The sequence below is a fragment of the Salvelinus fontinalis genome, chromosome 4 (genome assembly GCF_029448725.1).
Source record: "Salvelinus fontinalis isolate EN_2023a chromosome 4, ASM2944872v1, whole genome shotgun sequence".
Taxonomy (NCBI): domain Eukaryota; kingdom Metazoa; phylum Chordata; class Actinopteri; order Salmoniformes; family Salmonidae; genus Salvelinus; species Salvelinus fontinalis.
Genome location: NC_074668.1, coordinates 56,712,444 through 56,736,361, shown reverse-complemented (window position 1 = coordinate 56,736,361; position 23,918 = coordinate 56,712,444). Strand labels below are relative to the sequence as shown.

The following is a 23,918-nucleotide window of genomic DNA, read 5'->3' as shown; positions in this document are numbered from 1 at the left end:
GAGGCTAGAGAGGAAAGAGCGGAGGGGAGTATGGAAGTAGGCCATGGCGAGAAGGGAGAGGGGGGGTAGTGTTAGAGTGTGGAAGAGATGAGAAAGGAGAGAGAGGCTACAGGAGAGTGAGAGAAGAGATGAAGAGAGAGACGTGATAGTGATAGAGTGGGGGAGAGGGGAGCAGTGGCGAGCAAAGGAAAGAGAGAGGGGCTAAGGGCGAGTGGGAGAGAAGGCGAGGGGAGGAGAGAGGGATATAAAAAGCTAGACGGCTGCAGTCTTGCTGTGATCTCCAGGATGGAAAGCATGACCATTGTCAGAGGAGAGATGAAACCATGACAACCATCCCCACTGCTGCTGCCCGACACACACACACGCACGCACGCACGCACGCACGCACGCACGCACGCACGCACACACACACACACACACACACACACACACACACACACACACACACACACACACACACACACACACACACACACACACACACACACACACACACACACACACACACACACACACAGACACACAGCTGGACACTTAGCAAATGAGGACCAAATATGAGGCTGGAAAGCCTGCGTTAAAAGGGGCTCCAACTCTTAGAGATGAAAACACACAGACTAATTGTTCTGAGTCTGCCCAGCAAGACAGCTCTTCTTGGCAAAACGCCTCCAGTTTGGCCCCTGTAGAAAAATCACCTAGCAATCCCATTCCAAAACCTGCCATTCATTTGAACCATTCAATGTTGCCGAAACACTAATTTAGGAGCACCACAATAAACAAAGAATGTATCGTTTACCATCGATTCACATTTGAAAGCATTGCAACCATGGCTTCAGTCCTTACTTTCAAGGAACCATTGTGTGCATGTTGAACAATGATACAGGCCCCTAGATGATCTCAATATCAATCATTGTAATCTTATAGGAGGGTAGGAGAGGTGCTGGGTTTCTCATTTGAGGTAGAAAATTGAATTAGGCTAGAAGGCTTCCTGTTTAAATCCTGGCCCCCTTGGGGGTTCCACATAAGCTCTGTGTGTGATACGCGCGCGCGCACGCACACACGTACACACACACACACACACACACACACACACACACACACGCACAAACACACGTCTCTCCCCCTGCCTAAACTCCTGGTGTGGGAGTGGGATGACATACGGGCTTCTCTGTTCTCTCCCTGCAGACGCAGCACAGGGAAAGTCTATTTGTAATAGCAGCCATCAACAACCTCAGTCAGCCTCACAGTCGCGCTAGAGCCGGCACAACACGCGCGCGCGCACACGCACACACACACAAAATAAGAAATAAGAAACAGGTCTCCAAGTGCAAAGGATGCATACGAAGGACAGCCAGAAATAATAACACACATTGTCAATGGTCTAAGTATACACACACGCGCTCTCTCTTTCTGTCACGTCTCGTGTGAAGACGTGCGCACAGTCACACACACACGCACGCGCACACACACGCGCATACACAGAGAGTCATTCAGCAGCGTTCCTGCTTGCGGCCCGGCTCCACTTTAGATTCACTTCAGGACGCGGAGTCATAGTTGGACTGGACACTGGAGCCCTGGAGGGGACAGGGTCGAACAGACGACACAAGCTCCACACACGTGGCATGCCTTTTACCCAAAGGACAAGGTGGTGGGAAGAACAGGATGGCAGAGAGGGGTAGGGTTGCTAGCGGAGATTTTAGATGTTGGACTGATGTTGGACTGCTAAGGGAAGCTGGGACGTCGCTTACCCAGGCTAGAGAGCATTGTGGTGGGGAAAGAGGACTAGATGAGAGGGGGTGGAGGTGCTGGCCCAACGCTCTAAACGCTTACCCAGGCTAGAGAGCATTGTGGTGGGGAAAGAGGACTAGATGAGAGGGGGTGGAGGTGCTGGCCCAACGCTCTAAACGCTAGGCTACCTGGCACCCTGAGCACCTATGAGAACCTATGGTATACAAGGACACAGGTACAGAAGGTGACCCGAATGAATGCGTTCATATGGGAATGGAATGACGTAATGCCACTAGCAGCTCTCCGTGACCAATCAAATGCAACGCAGTGCAAGAGCCAATGCTAATACAAGCCAATGATTCCAGGGAATTTGAACTAAGTTCCCGGAGTTGGTTTTGTCCCCTCCAGTAATGTGGAAAATGACTAGTAGGCTTACACAGTAAGTCATTAGCATAGTTCTCTACTTACTATGTAACCCATTGCCTATCAATGTAAAGCCTTCACATAAATATGGTAATGAGACCAGAGTACGGGTTCCAACTGCTGTGTGACCTCGCTAACTTGCATGGTAATATAGGACTGTGCCCCTCTCTCTCTCGTCCATAGTACTGTAAACAGCAGGAGCTTTGGAGTGAGAATTACAGTGTGTGTGTGTGTTATAGGAGGCTACTGTATGAATGTACGCCCTAATGTGTGAGTTCTATATTGATGAACGCAGTTCAACGCAGGCAGGCCATGTCACCCTCGCCTCTATACAGCCCTGGAAGTGGTTGGCGTAGATTTGAACTAGTTACTGAATTAACAGAACGTGACAGGACTCCTATTGCAAAGGACGCATATGAAGGACAACCAGAAGTCCGTGTAAAAACCTTTTGCATTGTTAAGCAGCCGAGACAAAATTGGGAATAATTAGGGAGTGAACGTTATTAATGAGGATTAAATGGAGAAAGTCGGACTTCTCAGCAAAATACACCGTTCAAAGGTCAAATCAAATCAAGTTTTTTGTCACATGCGCCGAATACAACAGTGCAATGCTTCAAAAAAAAATGATAAGAATGAGAGATAAGATTAAGAAGTAATTAGAGAGGAGCAGTAAAAAATAACAATATATACAGGTGGTGCCGGTACAGAGTCAATGTGTGAGGGCACCGGTTAGTTGAGGCAGTATGTACATGTAGGTAGATTTAATTAAAGTGACTATGCATAGATGACAACAGAGAGTGACAGTGGTGTGGGGAGGGGGGGGGGTGCTATGTAAATAGTCTGGGTAGCCTTTTGACTAGATGTTCAGGAGTCTTATGGCTTGGGGGTAGAAGCTGTTTAGAAGCCTCTTGGACCTAGACTTGGCGCTCCGGTACCACTTGCCGTGTGGTAGCAGAGAGAACAGTCTATGACGAGGGTGGCTTGAGTCTTTGACAATTTTCAGGGCCTTCCTCTGACACCGCCTGGTATAGAGGTCCTGGATGACAGGAATCTTGGCCCCGGTGATGTACTGGGCTGTACGCACTACCCTCTGTAGTGCCTTGCGTTCGGAGAACGAGCAGTTGCCATACCAGTGAGCAGTTGCCATACCAGTGACGCAACCAGTCAGGATGCTCTCGATGGTGCAGCTGTTGAACCTTTTGAGAATCTGAGGACCCATGCCAAATCTTTTCAGACTCCTGAGGGGGAATAGGTTTTGTCGTGCCCGCTTCACGACTGTCATGGTGTGCTTGGACCATGTTCATTTGTTGGTGATGTGGACGCCAAGGAACTTGAAGCTCTCAACCTGCTCCACGCTCAGCCCCATCAATGAGAATGGGGGCGTGCTCGGTCCTCCTTTCCTGTAGTTCACAATCATCTCATTTGTCTTGATCACGTTGAGGGAGAGGTTGTTGTCCTGGCCAGGTCTCTGACCTCCTCCCTATAGGCTGTCTCATTGTTGTCGGTTTATCAGGCCTACCACTGTTGTGTCATCGGAAAATGTAATGATGGTGTTGGAGTCGTGCCTGGCTGTGTAGTCATGAGTGAACAGGGAGTACAGGAGGGGGCTGAGCACGCACCCCTGAGGGGGCCCTGTGTTGAGGATCAGTGTGGCGGATGTGTTGTTACCTACCCTTACCACCTGGGGGCGGCCCGTCAGGAAGTCCAGGATCCAGTTGCAGAAGGAGGTGTTTAGTCCCAGAGTCTTTAGCTTACTGATGATCTTTGAAGGCCCTATGGTGTTAAAAGCTGAGCTATAGTCAATGAATAGCATTCTCGCATAGGTGTTCCTTCTGTCCAGGTGGGACAGGGCAGTGTGGAGTGCAATAGAGATTGCATCATCTGTCGATCTGTTTGGGTGGTATGCAAATTGGAGTGGGTCTAGGGTTCCTGGAATAATAGTGTTGATGTGAGCCTCGACCAGCCCTTCAAAGCACTTCACGGCTACAGACGTGAGTGCTACGGGTCGGTAGTCATTTAGGCAGGTTACCTTAGTGTTCTTGGCCACAGGCACTATGGTGGTCTGCTTAAACCATATTACATATTACGTATTACAGACTCGGACAGGGAGAGGTTGAAAATGTCAGTGAAGACACTTGCTAGTTGGTCAGCGCATGCTCGGAGTACTGGTAATCTGTCTGGCCCTGCGGCCTTGTGAATGTTGACCTGTCTAAAGGTCTTACTCACATCGGCTGCGGACAGCGTGATCAAACTGTCTTCCGGTACAGCTGGTGCTCTCATGCATGTTTCAGTGTTATTTGCCTCGAAGCGAGCATATAAGTAGTTTAGCTTGTCCGGTAGTCTCATGTCACTGGGCAGCTCTCGGCTGTACTTCCCTTTGTAGTCTTTAATGGTCCTGCCACATCTGACGAGCGTCAGAGCCGGTGTAGTACGACTCGATCTTACTGCTGTATTGATGCTTTCCCTGTTTGATGGTTCGTTGGAGGACATAGCAGGATTTCTTATAACCTTCCGGGTTAGAGTCCCGCTCCTTGAAAGCGGCAGCTCTAGCCTTTAGCTCAGTGCGGATGCTGCCTGTAATCCATGGTTTCTGTTTGGGGTATGTACGTACGGTCACTGTGGGGAAGACGTCATCGATGCACTTATTATCTGCTTCATCTGACTACTTTTTTATTGATCTAGTCACTGGTGCTTCCTGCTTCAATTTGCTTGCTTGTAAGCAGGAATCAGGAGGACAGAATTATGGTCAGATTTGCCAAATGGAGAGCGAGTGAGAGCTTGTAAGCATCTCTGTGTGTGGACTATAGGTGGTCCAGAGTTCTTTTCCCTTTGGTTGCACATTTAACATGTTGATAGAAATTAGGTAAAACTGATTTAAGTTTACCTGCATTAAAGCAATACGTCCATTTTTTTGTCCAAAGATTGTATGTTTGCGAGCAGAATTGAGGGGAGTGGGGTTTATTCGATCGCCGCCTACTCCTCAGAAGGCAGCCCGTCCTCCGGCCTCTCTTTCTCCGCCTCCTCTTCCCGCAGATCACTGGGGTTGGGGCCTGTTCCCGAGGGAGCCGTATATCCTCCGCCTCGAGCTCGTCAGATTCGTGAAAGAAGAAAAAGGATTCTGCTAGTCCGTGGTGAGTTATCGCTGTCCTGATGTCTAGAAATTATTTCTGATCATAAGAGACGGTAGCGGCAACATTATGTACAAAAATAGTAAAAGAATAAGTTACAAACAACGCAGATAAACAAACAAAAAACACAATCGGTTTAACAAAAATGTGGAATTCTTTGGGGTCACTTAGAAATTTCCTTGATTTCCATAAAAACATACATGAAATAAGTTGCAAAATTAATAGGAAATATAGTCAAGATGTTGACATGGTTATAAATAATTATTTTTAATTGAAATAATAATTGTGTCCTTTAAACTTTGCTTTCGTCAAAGAATCCTCCATTTACAGCAATTACAGCCTTGCAGACCTTTGGCATTCTAGTTGTCAATTTGTTGAGTTAATTTGTTGAAGAGATTTCACCCCATGCTTCCTGAAGCACCTCCCACAAGTTGGATTGGCTTGATGGGCACTTCTTACGTACCATACGGTCAAGCTGCTCCAAAACAACTCAATGGGGTTGAGATCCGGTGATTATAGACAGAATACCAGCTGACTGCTTCTTCCCTAAATAGTTCTTGCATAGTTTGGAGCTGTGCTTTGGGTCATTGACCTGTTGTCGGAGGAAATTGGCTCCAATTAAGCGCCGTCCACAGTGTATGGCATGGTGTTGCCTTCCTTCTTCAAGATCCATTTTACCCTGTACAAATCTCCTACTTTACCACCACCAAAGCACCCCCAGACCATCACATTGCCTCCACCATGCTTGACAGATGGCGTCAAGCACTCCTACAGCATCTTTTATTTTTTTTCTGCATCTCACGAATGTGATCCAAACACAAGCTTAGATTCATCTGTCCATAACACTTTTTTCCAATCTTCATCTGTCTAGTGTCTGAGTTCTTTTGCCCATCTTAATCTTTTCTTTTTATTGGCCAGTCTGAGATATGGCTTTTTCTTTGCAACTCTGCCTAGAAGGTTAGCATCCCGGAGTTGCCTCTTCACTGTTGACGTTGAGACCGGTGTTTTGCCGGTACTATTTAATGAAGCTGCCAGTTGATGACTTGTGAGGTTTCTGTTTCTCAAACTAGAGACTCTAATGTACTTGTACTCTTGCTCAGTTGTGCACCGGGGCCTCCCACTCCTCTTTCTATTCTGGTTAGAGCCAGTTCTGGGAAGGGAGTAGTACACAGTGTTGTATGAGATCTTCAGTTTCTTGGAAATTTCTCACATGGAATAGCCTTCATTTCGCAGAACAAGAATAGACTGATGAATTTCCAGAAGAAAGTTTGTTTGTTTCTGGCCATTTTGAGCCTGTAATCGAACCCACAAAAACTGATGCTCCAGATACTCAACTAGTCTAAAGAAGGCCAGTTGTATTGCTTCTTTAATCAGAACAACACATTTCAGCTGTGCTAACATATTTGCGAAATGGTTTTCTAATCAATTGGCCTTTTAAAATGATAAACTTGGATTAGCTAACACAACGTGCCATTGGAACAAAGGAGTGATGGCTGCTGATAATGGGCCTCTGTACGCCTATGTAGATATTCCATAAAAAATCAGCTGTTCCCAGCTACAATAGTCATTTACAACATTAACAATGTGTACACTGTGTTTCTGATCCATTTTATGTTATTTTAATGGAGAAAAAATGTGCTATTCTTTCCAAAACAAGGACATTTCTAAGTGACCCCAAACTTTTGAACGGTAGTGTATATTTGACCTAAACACTCCCTGAATGCTTGACAAAAAAGTGACCATCCTCTATATCCAAAATAATAACTAAAAGTGGATAGCAGAGAACATGACAACCGTTTACCCTCATTACTTGAACAGACCAGAGCCTTAGATATGCCGTTTTAGAAACTGTTCTTCGTCCTATAAGCATTACATGGCAACGCAGGAATTTCAATTGCGCACTGGGTTGCAGGCCAGAAGGTTGTGGGTTCACAGACCACCGTGGACAAGAGTAGGGGTGGAATGATTTACTTTACAGTAAAACCATTGCATGAATCTACCATCATATTTGCTGATCAGAATTTTTGGGGATCTTTTATAATAATTTCATGCAATTCTCCATAATTTTTTACATATTAGCAGAATATTTTTTTATACCACACAAATGACCAAAATTACAGGCTAAGAATGGACAGAGAGATAGGCTATGTGTTCATCGTATCATATTTCTCCAATGCCAAATCAGTATGTCTTGTTTGCAATGAATCTGAGTTATCATTAGGAATCTGAGCATGGCACTTTCAAAAGATAGGCCTACTTTTCCAACCCCAGACAGTAGGCCTACTGATGCAGAAAAAATGTAAGCTTTAAATACTGGCTACCCTTCTTCCGTGGTTTAACCCAACGAGATGAGGTCCCAAGTGTTTCCTTTAAAGCTGTCTGGGTTTAAACATCTTCTATTGTACAGGAAGTGAAAAGCTTGATCAATTGATAGTGACAGAATTACACCATTTTTTGTCTCCTCGGCTGTAGAAAGTTGTAGATCAGCCTCTGAATGTCAAAGAAATGAAACCATGTTATCCTCATATGCATCAGAGTCATGTCTTTCCAGGGTATTCTACAGCTTGTTTCTAGCATAAAGCATTGTGGAACAAAAGCACTGTTACAGATCACCTTATATAACCAGATGTTTTATTTTCTTCAAAATCTTAAGCTAACAATGGGTAGGCCTGTGCTTTTCATAATTTACTTTAATAACAGGAATGCCTAGAGACGAAACGGTACAAAAAATTCATATCACGATTATGTATAGTGACCAAAATGATCACGGTTATCAGTATTATCGCGGTGTTGTTTAAAATGTGCTGGAAATGTTGAAAAAGTACTGATACACACACTGAAATCATTTCACCAAGTTTTATTTTGAAATCCAACAAACAACAGATCAAATTAGCAGCACTATGCACTTTTTGTGTGCATAAACATTCAAATAATAACATTAACATTAAAGATGGCACCATGTGGCCATGAGAGGTAAAAATGTCCCTTGTGCAGGTTTTAATGAACACAACCTTAAGTAAGCAAATCAAATAAACAAACAAATACAATTAGCAGCACTCACTTTGTAGTGAGGCACGGCAACCTTCATCAGCCTCAGAAAGCCAGGCCTCTCAACAATTTGAAATGGCATCATGTCCTTTGCAATGTGATATGAAAGGGCTGCAGTGAGGTCTTGAGCATTTTTTTTGATGTGGGTGCATAAGCAGCCTGCCTTTTAAATGCTTGATCGAGTGTCTGTGTCACAACTGCAGTTGAGGAGGGACCGGTAGCATCACTGGGTTTGCCTGCTGCACGCCCACTCTGTAAACAAGTGAATAACATTATTAATGTATTATTATTATCATTATTGGTGTTGTTACATTATAATTATAATTATTATTATTCACTTACACACACGCACACACACAGTCTATCTTCTGTGTTGCATTTGAGTATATGCAATGACCCCATGCACAATTGACATAAATACAAATGAGTCTTAAGAAGACAGTGATAGTCATTGCAATGAGCCCAACAATTGACGTAAATACTGGAGTCTTGTACATAGGAGTCTATAGTGTTTCTCCTGTTGGAACACTTTTACAACAAAGTCGACGTCTGCCGGATTTTAAATGAACAAAATATGTTGGTTGAGTGACTAAACTACATAACGTGTTATCGTGTGCAATGAGCGAATAGAGTCTGCAGACACACGACGCATACAGCAGCAGAATAACGTGCAGTTTTTACAAGAGACACTGAAAGCTTCAGGTTACATTATTGACGAGCTATTAGCAAGTTAGACAGACAAACCATGACATTTTCCCCCAGTCCGAAGTCCCCACATCAATCATTGAGCTAAAAGTTAACGTACCTTGAATTCGCTATGAAGTGGTGGGCACGAAGATGACTCGAGAGATTTGAAGTGTTGCCCCCTTTCGCAGCAATTGTTGTTGCATGTTCTGCAGACAGGGTGACCATCTTCGATTATGTTTCCTTCGGCACTCTTGTAAAACCCAAAAAGGCTGAAAAATCTCACAAAACAAAACCCATGTTGCATGATGCGCCTGCGTCAGACTTTCGCTAACTTTGGTTGATGCTGGACAGCATTTACCGGGAGTTTTTCAAACCGTGGTAATCAAACACGGTTTTTAATAATAATTAATATTTGAAACAGTAATACTAATTGCTGGGAATTTTACCGTGGTTTATCGTGAAACCGGTAACAGTTTCATCCCTAGGTAGGCCTATGTCTCATACCCCCTCAATTCGAGTCCTGGTTTTAACTTAACAACCCTTCACTGACACTGAGGTAAGCTATTTAAAGGGTGCATGGTGGGTGGAGGGATTTACCACCAAATCTATTTACCTACTCATTCAAGGGTTTTTCTTTATTTTTACTATTTTCTACATTGTAGATTATACTGACATCAAAACCTTGAAATAAAACACGTGGAATCATGCAGTAACCAAAGAAAGTGTTGATTTTAGATTCTTCAAAGTAGCCACCCTTTGCCTTGATGACAGCTTTGCACACTCCTGGCATTCTCTCAACCAGCTTCACCTGGACTACTTTTCCAACAGTCTTGAAGGAGTTCCCACATATACTGAGCACTGCTTTTCCTTCACTCTGCAGTCCAACTCATCACAAACCATCTCATTTGGGTTGAGGTCGTGTGATTGTGGAGGCCAGGTCATCTGATGCAACACTCCATCACTCTCCTTCTTGGTCAATAGCCCTTACACAGCCTGGATGTGTGTTGGGTCATTGTCCTGTTAAAAAATAAATGATAGTCCCACTAAGCGCAAACCAGATGGGATGGCGTATCACTGCAGAATCCTGTGGTAGCCATGCTGGTTAAGTGTGCCTTGAATTCTAAATAAATCATAGACCATGTCACCAGCAAAGCACCCCCACACCATCACACCTCCTCCTCCATGCTTCACGGTGGGAACCACACTTGCAGAGACCATCCGTTCACCTACTCCACGTCTCAGAAAGACACAGCAGTTGGAACCTAAAATCTCATATTTGGACTCATCAGACCAAAGGACAGATTTCCACCGGTCTAATGTCCATTACTCGTGTTTCTTGGCCCAAGCAAGTCTCTTCTTCTTATTGGTGTCCTTTTTTTTATTTTTTATTTTTTTATTTTATCCCCTTTTCTCCCCAATTTTCGTGGTATCCAATCGCTAGTAATTACTATCTTGTCTCATCGCTACAACTCCCGTACGGGCTCGGGAGAGACGAAGGTCGAAAGCTATGCGTCCTCCGAAGCACAACCCAACCAAGCCGCACTGCTTCTTTAACACAGCGCGCCTCCAACCCGGAAGCCAGCCGCACCAATGTGTCGGAGGAAACACCGTGCACCTGGCCCCCCTTGGTTAGCGCGCACTGCGCCCAGCCCGCCACAAGAGTCGCTGGAGCGCGATGAGACAAGGAAATCCCTGCCGGCCAAACCCTCCCTAACCCGGACGACGCTGGCCCAATTGTGCGTCGCCCCACGGACCTCCCGGTCGCGGCCGGCTGCGACAGAGCCTGGGGGCGAACCCAGAGACTCTGGTGGCGCAGTTAGCACTGCGATGCAGTGCCCTAGACCACTGCTCCACCCGGGAGGCCCTTTTATTGGTGTCCTTTAGTAGTGATTTATTTGCAGCAATTCAAACATGAAGGCCTGATTCACACAGTCTCCTCTGAACAGTTGATGTTGAGATGTGTCTGTTACTTGAACGCTTGCTGGTAACTCTAATGAACATATCCTCTGCAGCAGAGGTAACTCTGGATCTTCCTTTCCAGTGGCGATCCTCATGAGAGCCAGTTTCATCATAGCGCTTGATGGTTTTTGCGAATGCACTTGAAGAAACATTCAAAGTTATTGAAATTTTCCAGATTGACTGACCTTCATGTCTTAAAGTAATGATGGATTGTCGTTTCTCTTTGCTTATTTGAGCTGTTCTTGCCATAATATGCACTTGGTCTTTTACCAAATAGGGCTATCGTCTGTATACCACCCGTACCTTGTTACAACACAACTGATTGGCTCAAACGCATTAAGAAGGAAAGAAATTGCACAAATGAACTTTTAACAAGGCACACGTGTTAATTCAAATGCATTCCAGTTGACTACCGCATGAAGCTGGTTGAGAGAATGCCAAGAGTGTGCAAAGCTGTCATCAATTCAGTAATCTGGCTTACTTTCAAGAATCTTAAATATAAAAAATAAAAAAATTGTTTAACACTTTTTTGGTTACGACATGATTCCATATCTGTCATTTCCTAGTTTGATGTCTTCACTATTATTTTACAATGTAGAAAATAGTCAAAATAAAGAAAAACCCTTGCATGAGTAGGTGTGTCAAACTTTTGACTGGTACTGTATATAGCAGCCTACAGCGTAATTTCGTCTGTGAAACAGGAAGGCCTACCTCTTATTTCTTGAATAGGAAGAAATAGGCTCAAACACAAAGCCCTCTTGTTGTTAGTAGTCTAATGTTGTTGTTGTTGTTAGTAGTCAAATGTATTATGCCTACTCAAATGTGCCTACTTTCAGCACCCTGAGCTGTCCATTTCCAATTGATTTTGCCGTGACTGCTGCTTCAGGTTTCAGCACCACAATGTAAGTGACTCAAATCTGGCTTATTGTGAGGTCAATAACTCTGATAAATGCAACATGGTCAACAAACATATTTTATTCAAATCAATTATAGTAGTAGCAAGCTATCAAAGTCGACCTCCCGTCCTCTTGCTCATCTTCCACCTCTCCTTCTCAAATTAAACAGTACATAGGCTATAAACTAGTCCGCAATCAAGATAATGAATTTTTGGGGGGCTAGACCTAATCCTAAATTATTTTCGAAAATAATTATTTGACTCTCCTCCTGAACTGCCACTGTAGGCTTAAAACAGCACCGCCAGCATTGGTTAGACAGCACAAACAAATGGTCTTGATCAGCATGAGCTCAAGGTTGGAATATCCATTGCAGTGTGTAATGCACCCTTGTTTTATTTACACCATCCCAGCAGCCATTTTAGAATTATAACTTTGCTTTGTGCCTCTCTGAGCATGCACTTTGTAGCCTATAGCCTATAGGCTCTGTCTCTTTTGATCCTTCAAAAAAAGTAGCCTATAGCCTATGACAGTGGTACCCACATGACAGTGGTACCCACATCATTGCCTAGTCGTTTTGGGGATGCTCTGCCTCCCACATAGTCTATTTATTTTTATTCAAAACTGCTTTAGCCGGATACAAATAGGGAATCAGGAAAATCACTAGACTACGTCAATCTTTCGTTTATAAAAACAAAATTCACCACATGCGTGTAGTTTGGGATTAAAAATCGAAATTGCAGCAGCAATTGCGCTAGTGCTTGTCATTGCAGGGACTGACAGAGAAGCACGCTTGTGTAGTGCAGTCGCTTGCCCTGTCTTATTTTGCAAAGATCAACGCAGACTTCCCTGAAGCAGCATTGTAACCGACAAAAAATGTGTGCATGTTGGAAGACAGCGACACGCTACAAGGCAACATTAGAATACCATCTACCCGTTGTCTGGCAATGAGGATTAAAGGGACATGATTATTACATTTCAATAATCACACGTAACCCGTGTGAACTACATGTAGCCTTACCGTAGCCAGTTGACTGGGGGGCTACAGGGCGGACCAGTGTATTCCCTTTTATTAGAAAGTTGCATTTTAGGATAATCCACAACAGACGTTCAAATGCACAGTCCCACTGACTGAAAGCTCTCAACCCCGATTGATGCAATGAGTCAAAAGCAATCAGTGGGAACTAGAAGCAACCAGCCCGCACGTCTGTGATGCAACCTAAAACAAATCCATCCAATCCACAATAACCTACAGAGTAGCCTATATGTTCTAGCCCATGTGAGCATAACCCATAAAAGACAACCAGTGCTTTCATTGACAGCCAGCAACCGGGAGCGATAGGCTACACATCATCCACGGCTAGACAAGAGACAAGGACTAACCTGTCTGTCCTTTGCCGAGGGTCTTTTCCAAACGATAAGGTCCCACATAGTTCATATAGTGTGCGCTGTTGTCTTTGCCAGAAGATGACATTTTGTGGGAATTTAGTAAAACGTCTCGCAGAATAATAAATACAATTCAAAATTCTCCTCTCAAATCAAAGGGAACCGTAGGTTATTCCAAAGCGCAGTCTGCTGCTGCTCTCCCTTTGGCCTCCTCCTCCTCTCTCTCGCCTCACGCAGATGGTCGGTGGGATTCTCCCTTCTCCGAGTCCCTTTCTAGCCTATGTTGTTCGTTCACTCTCCTCCGTCTCTCCCTCCTCTTTTCACTGCTGAAATGTAGCGTCTTTAAATCTGGATAACATGGTGTTCTTTTCGTCCGTGTTCGTGCTGTGGAGAGGAAGCAAGGCGCAGAGAGCACAGTTTTGGCACAACCCGTTGACGGGGAAATCTAACCGGATAGCATTTTAGTGCTGACTGACGCCAACGTCGGGGCTGTAGGACTACGCATGCGCACATCGCGCACAACGCAGGTGGTGGTTATTGAGGGAGTTTTATTACTCTGTGCCGGGTTTATCCGGTCGAAAGCGGGGAGCGAGGAGCGCTCTCCTCAAATCAAACAGTAATCTGTGTTTGCGCTGCTCGGACATGATATCAACAAGGGAGCATTGGGCATCGTCCAGACACATACAACATCTATTTTCCATAAAATAGATGTTAGAAATTTCAATCTATTTTTCACTGGGACGGCAGATAAAGCGTTTATGGGAAAACACAGAATCCTCATCACACCACTTTTGTTTTGCTCCGACTTCGCGGTCGGCCAGAGCGTGGCACCTGGCTCACACCGGGAGGCAGCCCGCTTACAAAACGAATGCAATCACATTCAACCGGTTTAAACTCCTTCAACCGGTGTAACCCAGGCCAGATAAAGGAATCCCTTCATTTAATTCAGGTCGAAGTGACAGGATAGCAATATGGTGAATCTGCGCAGTAGCCTCCTAAATTGATTAACATTGACAAACCAACTATATAATATAATAGTGACCAGCAAAGAGAATTGGTGACGAACCTTATCCTAATCTCGTTTTGCCTTTACCCCAATAAAACAAGTGGCTTTCTGATTAGGTGTATTAACTACACTCTGTAGCCACTGCAGCCTACCTCTGGCTCCCTGTCAGTTGCTCCTCCTCAGAGACGACTTCAGAGCTGCTTCAGTACTTTGATGTCAGTCTGAACATCTGTACAGGTTGTGTCCCTATGTCCCACCCTCTCCCCTTCCTCCTCCCCACCAACAGTAACATCTTTCCTAGGTCAACCTTCTCATGCCTTCACTGGCACTTCCTCCCTTCCCTCTCTCATCTCTCTCTACCTCTGCATCAGGACCTTCTCCATTCTTTCTTATGCCGCTGGTGAGTTGAAATGTTCTGTGAAAAACTTTTTTTGAGAGATCCTATGGAAATAATGATGCCACCAATAAAAAATAAAAAATAATAATAATGAAAAAAAAATATATATATATATGTATAATACATATTTTCACTACCTATTTGTGTGTGTGTGTGTGTGTGTGTGTGTGTGTGTGTGTGTGTGTGTGTGTGTGTGTGTGTGTGTGTGTGTGTGTGTGTGTGTGTGTGTGTGTGTGTGTGTGTGTGTGTGTGAGTGCTCTCGCGTGTATATGCATGCACATGTTTGTGGAGGAGTCCCTGATGCATTTGTGTGTATCACACTGGGTCACTTGGCTTGATTAAACCAGTGGTTGGTCCCTAATTCATGATGTTGACTACCATCTATCTCCTCACGCACACACGCACGCACGCGCACACACATCTATCTATCTATCTATCTCATCACTCCTGAACAACAAAAGTACTGACCCCACCAGCTCTGTGACAGATGGGGCTTCCCCCCCTCTTCTCCTCTCTTCCGCCTCCCCCCCCCCCCTTCTCCCAGTCCTCCCCCACCTCGGCTGCTAACAAAGGAAGGGCTCTCAGATGCACCCTGGGACAGTGTTGGTCCCTCACAAGAGAGCTTTCACTCATAACCACTTCCTGTTAATTATTTGTGACCCCTCCCCCGACCCGTACCTATGAGAGGGATCCATCATGTGCCTTCTCTTAAATTGATGTTACGGCGCAACGTGTCCTCACTGAGGACATGATCCCCCCCTCGTGTTATGATCCCTTATGGATGGATACACGATTTGACAAAACACCAGTCCATGCCAACAGGATGGATAGGGGATATTCCGCCACGCTTGGAGGACAATGGAAATTGAAGGCAAAAACCCGCCCTTTTCCGACATTACATACAGTGTCCATATTAGAACATACAGCCATCATCAGGGAGCATCAATCATAATGCACCTTGAATGGACTGCACGCTTGAGGTAGCTGGCGACATCATACTTTCACTGTGTTAGACAACACCGAGCAACACTATAGCCATGGGGGTTATTTTTAGTATGAATCCCTTAATCCTAACTGGAAGGGGGATTCCACGCCAAAGGGAGCAGAAAATATTTTCAGTATCTCAGATTGTTCTGGCAATTCTCCCATATTGTGAGGAAGAATGTTTAACATGCTTTTTACATTTTTTGAAAATCTTTATGAAATTGGCAATCTTAGGGCCTTTTTAGACCTGTACATGCCTCTTGTAACACCCTATGATCTGTGAACCATGCATGATACGGACAACATTTTGGTGTCATCATTCTCCTTTTAGTTTTTTCTCAAATATGGAGTATGTCTAGATTCTGAAAGATACATTTTCACATTTATTTGATCAACATTAAACATTAATATTAATATCTCAAACAACCTTCATTTATTTTGCTTATTTGTAGACATATTGTTTGGAACAATATAATCTTCAAACAAGTACATTTTCAGAGTGGGCTCTGGTACTTTTAATGATATGACCCATTTTATACATAGAAATGTACATTATAGAACATTAACCGATCACAACCCTCCTTTAGGATTGCACATTCGGCAAGTCACGAGCAAAGGGAGTTTCCGATTCACAATGTTTGTGGTGCTTATAAAATGTATCATAACTTCAGAATTAGCCGAGAGCCCACTCTGTAAATGTAATGTATTTATAAAGTATATTGTTACAAACAATATGTCTTAAAATGAACAAAATAAAAAAGAGTAGTTTTGAGCTTTTCATCTTTTTTTATGTTGAAATAATGAATTTGAAGATTTTTTTTTCAGTGTCAATACTCCATATTTTATTTGGAGCATACTATGTGGAGTATAATGCCACCAAGATGTTGTTTGTATCATGAACAGTTCACAGATCATAAGGTCTTACAGGAGGCATGTACATTTCTAAAAAGGGCTTAAAAGTGTCCAATTTCATCATGATTTTCTTAAAATGGTTTGTGAAATAGATGCAAAAGGCATTTAAAACATCACTCATAGTGATTTAAGTTTCTATGTAAGAATTGCCAGAACAATCTGAGATACCAAAAAATATTTTCCACTCCCGCAGGTTTGGAATCGCCCGGAAGGCTCTGCCACTAGACTAGGGGATGTTTGTATCCATAATCAATGTGGAGTCCAGGTGTCTAATCTGTTAAGACGCTGGAGTTGTTACACCCTGATCTGTTTCATCTGTCATTGTGCTTTTCTCCACCCTCCTCCAGGTGTCACCCATCTTCCCCATTATCCCCAGTGTATTTATATATGTGTTCTCTGTTTGTCTGTTGCCAGTTCTTTTTTCCCCGTCAAGCCTACCAACATTATTTCCCATGCTCCTGTCTTTCTTTAGTTCCTGTCTAGTTTTCCCGAGTTTGCCATTCTGCCTGCCATGACCCTGAGACTGCCTGCCGTTCCATGCAGTGTCACACCACCCTGGATTACTGACCCCTGCCTGCCCTGAGCCTGCCGTTCTGTACCTTTCGGGCTCTGCTCTGGATTACTGACCTGTGCCTGCAATTGTCCTGTCGTTTGCCTGCCCCCCTGTTTTTGTAATTAACTTTTGTTACTTCAAAACTGTCTACATCTGGGTCTTCTTCTGAGCCTTGACAGTACGAACTGGCCATGACGGACCCAGCAGACTTGGACCAGCTCCGCAACCCCATCTCCTCCCAAGGAGCCACCCTTGGAAGGCACGAGGAGTTGCTTCATGGTCTTATGGAGGGGTTCCAGACCTTGGACGAACGCCATGACCGCACGTTGAACACATTGCTGGAGCAATTCATTGGGTTGTCTGTCAGGCAGCCTACCACAACGGTAAACTCTCAGCCTTTCAGTAACCCGGCTGTTAGCAGCACAGCCACCCCGGTTTCCAGAGAACCCCGCTTACCTCCCCCGGAATGCTTCGCTGGAGAGTCGGGAACCTGTCAGGCGTTTCTCACGCAGTGTTCTCTATTCATCGAGCTGCAGCCCTCCTCCTTCCCCTCGGACCGTTCAAAGATAGCGTACCTAATCACGCTGATTTCCGGGAGGGCTCTTGCCTGGGCTACGGCCGTTTGGGAACAACATTCGGCTGTATGCTTCAGTCTGGAGGAGTTTGTGGCGGAGGAGAAGGTTATTGAGTCTACGTTGTCCAGGAGTGAGGCTGCCCAGAAGTTACTCCAGCTTCGGCAAGACTCCCGCAGTGTGGCGGACTATACAGTGGTTTAAGGCACGTAGGTAGCGGAGAGTGCCTGGAACCCAAAATCGCTGCTCGACACGTTCCTGCGCGGAATATTGTAGGAAGTGAAGGACGAGTTAGCAGCCCGGGAACTACCGACAAATCTTGACGTGCTCATTGCCATGACCATTTGGATTGATGGGCGGCTACGGGAATGTAGGAAGGAGGGAAGGTCCAATTCCACTTTGCCTCCGAGGCATACCGGAAGTCCCCGATGTCTCAGTGGCCAAGAGGACCCGAGGCTACCCGAGTTCCTCCGAAGTCTGCCGATTCACCTCTTCCCGAGCCGATGCAACTAGGCAGAGCTCTGGTGTCCCCAGCCGAACGTCTACACCGGCTTCACACGAAGAGATGCTGTATTGCGGGACTACTGGTCATTTTGTGTCTTCCTGTCCATTGAAAGACCAGGCCCACCGGTAGGGGCGAGTACTCTGGTGGACCATACGGAGAACTTTTCCTCTCCCTTACTCACCCTTACTCACCACTTCCCATGCCATCCTGCTCGAAATCTCTTTGGATACTCATCGACTCTGGGGCCGATGAGAGTTTTATGAACGCTACCCTGACATCCGATCTGTGCATCCCCACTCAGCCCCTCTCCATTCCCATGGACGTTAGAGCTTTGGACGGGTGCTTTATAGGCCGGGTCACCCACAATACCACTCCCATCACCCTACGAGTGTCAGGGAATCACAGCGAGGCAATCCAATTGATGCTAATTAAGTCTACTCCGGTTGCCGTGGTATCGGGATTGGTTCCAGCCACACTATCCCCTCATAGACTGGACAACTGGTGCCATCATGGGCTGGTGCCATCATGGGACGCCCATTGCCTTAAGTCAGCACAGCCTGCCCGTGACGTCTTCCTGTGGGCACGGAAGTTGCCCCGGACCTCTCCTCCATTCCGGCAGAGTACCAGGACCTCCAGGAGTTTTTCAGTAATGCCCGGGCCACTTCACTTCCTCCGCACCAACCCTATGACTGCAGGATGAATCTACTCCCAGGCACCACACCGCCCCGGGGATGACTGTACAATCTGTCGGGTCCATAGACCAAGGCTATGGAGACCTACATCGAGGATTCCCTAATTGCAGGGTGTATCCGTCCTTCTGCCTCCTCCACCTCCCATGCATTGACTACTGGGGCCTCAATAACATCACAGTGAAGAACTGCTACCCGCTACCTCTCATCGCCTCGGCCTTCGACTTCTCCAGGGGGCCACCGTTTTTTCCAAGTTGGACCTGCTTGGTCTACCACCTGGTAACGGATACGGGAAGAAGACGAGTGGAAGACTGCCTTCAACAAGGCCAGCGGTCACTACTAATATCTGGTCATGCCATTTGACATTACCAACACCCCAACTGTGTTCCAGGCCCTGGTTAAACCTCTTAGCGCTAGGGGTCAGAATTTTTTGTTGTTGTTGAAAATAACATGCCCAACGTAAACAGACATTTTCTCTGGCCCAGATCATAGAATATGCATTTAATTTACAGATTAGGATAGAAAACACTTCAAAGTTTCCAAAACTGTCAAAATAGTGTCTGTGAGTATAACAATACTTATTCTGCATTCGAAAACCTGAGAAAATGTAACCCGGAAGTTATATATTTTTTAACAAATCTGTGTTCCCTGGCCCGTATAACCTCCATTTAAAGGGGTATCAACCAGATTCCTTTTCCAATGGCTTCCTCAGGCTGTGACCAGGCTTTAGACATAGTTTCAGGCTTTTATTTTGAAAAATGAACATGTTTTTTCAAAACTAGTCAAGTGTCCTCCGAAAAGTTCCTGCGCGCGCGAGAGGAGCTCCCCATTTTCCGTTTGTCTCTTATTGAATAGGTTATGGTATTAAATATTATCGATTATGTTTGTTAAAAACAACCTGAGGATTGATTATAAAAAACATTTGACATGTTTCTACGACCATTACGGACACTTTTGGGAATTTGTCGAACGGAACACGGCTTTGATTTTCTGAGCATAATGCGCAACCCAAATGGTGTTTTTTGGTGATAAAAGTAATATTTATCGAACAAAAATAACATTTGTTGTGTAACTGGGAGTCTCGTGAGTGGAAACAGCCGACGATTATCAAAGGTAAGCGATTAATTTCATTGCTTTTCTGTCTTTCGTGACCAAGCTAACCAAGCTAATATAAGGCTAGCTTGTTGTAGCATTGAAAGCTACACTCACAAAAGCTTGGATTTATTTCGCTGTAAAGTATATTTTCAAAATCTGACACGATAGGTGGATTAACAACAAGCTAAACTGTGTTTTGGTATATTTCACTTGTGATTGCATGATTATAAATATTTTTTGTAATATTTGTGCATTTGGCGCCCTGCAATTCTAGCGGTTGGTAGGAAAGTGATCCTGTAAAAGGGATCCGTAGCTGAGAGAAGTTAATGACGTTCTCCGTGACATGTTGAACCGGTTCATCTTTGTCGACCTCGACGACATCCTCGTTTTCTCCAACTCAGCCCAAGAACACGTGCTCCACGTTCGTCAGGTCCTCCAGCGCCTCCTGGAGAACCAGCTTTTTGTGAAAGCGGAAAAATGCAAATTACATCACTCCACCATCCCCTTCCTTGGTTACGTCATCGCTGCAGGGACTGTACAGATGGATCTCAGGAAGGTGAAAGCGATGGTGGATTGGCCCCAGCCTACGTCCAGAGTGCAGCTGCAACGTTTCCTGGGATTTGACTACTTTTATTGTCGCTTTGTTAAGCACTGCTTCACCACAGCTCCCATATTGGTTCATCCTGACCCGTCCCATCAGTTCATGGTGGAGGCCGACGCTTCTGATGTCGGAGTGGGGGCTGTCCTGTCCCAGCGTTCAGCCCTGGACCTCAAATTACATCCCTGCGCCTTCTTCTACCATCACCTCAATGCCACAGAGAGGAATTACTATGTGGGGATTCGTGGCTTCTTGCGGTGAAGATGGCATTGTAGGAGTGAAGACACTGGTTGGAGGGGGCGGAACATCAGTTTATTGTGTGGATGGATCACAAGAACCTGGAATCTGCACCGCCAAGCAAATCAATTCCAGGCAAGCTAGCTGGGCCCTGCCTTGGGCCCTGCCTTTCATCCGGTTGAACTTCTCCCTCTCCTTCCGACCGGGAAACAAGAATATCAAGCCAGATGCCATGTCACACCGCAATAGCCCCGCAGCTACACCCTCGGACCCGAGACCATCCTTCCCACCTCATGCCTGGCGATGGCACTCAGCTGGGGAATAGGGAAGCTAGGGGGGGGGGGGGGGTCAGATGACCGGATGTCTGTTCCTGATGTTGTCCACCCCTTGGTACTGGAGTGGGGCCCACTCCTTCAGGCTTACCTGCCACCCGGGCTACTGTGGCAGCACCACCATCCTGACACTAGTGGACCGGTTTTCCAAAGCCGTCCACTTCATTCCTCTCCCCAAGCTACCCTCTGCCAAAGAGACGGCCCAGCCCATGGTGCAGCACATCATCCGGATCCATGGACTTCCGGTGGACATGGTCTCTGACCGGGGTCCTCAGTTCTCGTTCCCGGTTCTGGAAGGGGTTCTGCACACTCATTGAGTCGTCGGCCAGCCTGTCCTTCGGGTTCCACCCTCAGTCCAATGGCCAGTCGGAGCAAGCCAATCAAGACCTAGAGATGACTCTTCGCTGCTTTGTTTCCGCCAACCCCACCACCTGTAGCCAGCAACTTGTTTGGGTTGGATACGCCCACAACACCCTCCCCTGCTTTTCCATCAGACTCTCGCCTTTCAAATGTTCCCTAGGTTATCAGCCCCCGCTCATACCGCAAGAGGAAGAGGTCCAGGTATCGGCGACAAGCGGACCGCCAGCGGTCCCGGTATCATCTCAGGCAGAAGGTATGGCTGTCCACCAGAGATCTGCCTCTATGGGTGGAGTCCCGCAAACTTTCCCTCCGTTTAATCGGCCCTTGCCGCATCTCCAAGATCATTTGCCCCTCTGCTGTTCGTCTTCTGTTGCATTGTACCCAAGTATACATCCCACTTTTAATGGTTCTAGGATTAAACCTATGTCTCACAGCCCTGTGTCTCCTGTTTCCAGGCCCACCCCTCTCCCCTGTCTCATCGACGGCCAACCGGTGTACACAGTGAGGCGGTTGGCCTCACAATAATGGATTTAATGGTGCTCCGTGGGATGTTCAAAGTTTCAGATATTTTTTATATCTCAACCCTGATCTGTACTTCTCCACAACTTTGTCTCTGACCTGTTTGGAGAGCTCCTTGGTCTTCATGGTGCTGCTTGCTTGGTGATGCCCCTTGTTTAGTGGTGTTGCAGACTCTGGCCCTTTCAGAACAGGTGTATATATACTGAGATCATGTGACACATAGATTGCACACAGGTGGACTTTATTTAACTAATTATGTGACTTCTGAAGGTATTTGGTTGCACCAGATCTTATTTAGGGACTTCATAGGAAAGTGCATGAATACATATGCATGCACCACTTTTCAGGGTTAGAATTTTTTCTACGTTTTTTTAAACAAGTACTTTTTTTATTTCACTTCACTAATTTGGACTATTTTGTGTATGTCCATTACATGAAATCCAAATAAAAATCCATTTAAATTACAGGTTGTAATGCAACAAAATAGGAAAAACACCAAGGGGGATGAATACTTTTGCAAGTCACTGTAGTAAAAACAAAAGTTTATTACAAAAACAGGGGGGGGGGGGTACTGTCACACCCTGATCTGTTTCACCTGTCATTGTGCTTGTCTCTGCCCCCCTCCAGGTGTTGCCCATCTTCCCCATTATCCCCAGTGTATTTATACCTGTTTTCTCTGTTTCCCTGTTGCCAGTTAGTTTTGTTTCTTCAAGCCTACCAGCGTTTTCCTAGGTCCTCCTGTCTTTCTCTAGTTCCTGTTTTCTAGTTTTGACCATTCTGCCTGCCCTGACCCTGAGCCTGCCTGCCGTTCTGTACCTTTCGGACTTTGCTCTGGATTACTGACCTGTGCCTGCCCTTGAACTGTCATTTGCCTGTTTTTGAAATAAACTTTTGTTACTTCGAAACTGTCTGGCTCTGGGTCTTCTCCTGAGCCTTGACAGGAGTTACATTTGTAACTCCTGAAATACACTGCACCAATAAAATGCATTGCAATATGCCTACAGTACACTCTTAACAAAAAAGGGTTGTTTGTTTTTTCCCTATAGGAGAACACTTTTTGGTTCCATGTAGAACCCTTGGGTGGTGAAAACGGTTCTCATAGCATTTCGTATGATTCTGTACAAAAATTTGAGACACTCCTTTTCGTATGATATGTTACAACTCGTATGGTATGTATTCATTTGTGAATGTCCATCACCCATTTCATATGATATGTTATGAATTACAATTCTTACTATATGTGATGAATTTGCAAAACGTACAATATGTTACGAATTAGCAAATCATATGTTACGTAGTTGCAAAACGTATGATATGTTATGAATTCTAGCTAGGTGGCTAACATTAGCTTGGCTAAGGCTTAGGTTTAAGTTTAGGAGTTAGGTTATGGTTAGGGTTATGGGATTAGGCCGGGGTTAGCTAAAATGGTTACGGTTAGTGTTAGGGGAAGGGTTAACTAGCATACTAAGTAGTTGTAAAGTAGCTAAGAAGTAGTAAGTACTTTAGTTGAAAAGTTGGTAATTAGCCAAAGTTGTCCTTGACGAGATTCAAACTCGCAACCTTTGGGTTGCTAGACTTCCGGTGTTATACGCCTATCCATCCATCCAACCAGACCAACCACCCTACTTTTATGTTTGCCTTAACTTTTTATGGCTGCAGGGGCAGTATTGAGTAGCTCTGATTAAAGGTGCCCATTTCAAACGGCCTCGTACTCAATTCTTGCTCGTACAATATGCATATTATTATTACTATTGGATAGAAAACACTCTCTAGTTTCTAAAACCGTTTGAATTATATCTGTGAGTCAAACAGAACTCATTTGGCACAAACTTCCTGACCAGGAAGTGGAAAGTCTGAAATCGATGCTCTGTTCTACTTCCTGCCTATACATGGGCATGATACGTAAGAGT

At 45.2% G+C, this 23,918-nt stretch overlaps 1 long non-coding RNA gene across 1 annotated transcript; it reads right to left on the bottom strand.

Annotated features, from left to right (window-relative positions):
* Positions 1–8,118: 8,118 nt before the first annotated feature.
* Positions 8,119–13,755, bottom strand: LOC129854028 (uncharacterized). The gene is made up of 2 exons (XR_008759219.1): positions 9,130–13,755; positions 8,119–8,576 (listed from the first exon to the last, which is right to left on the bottom strand). It is a non-coding gene; the product is annotated as an uncharacterized LOC129854028 (long non-coding RNA).
* Between the last annotated feature and the right edge of the window lie 10,163 nt (positions 13,756–23,918).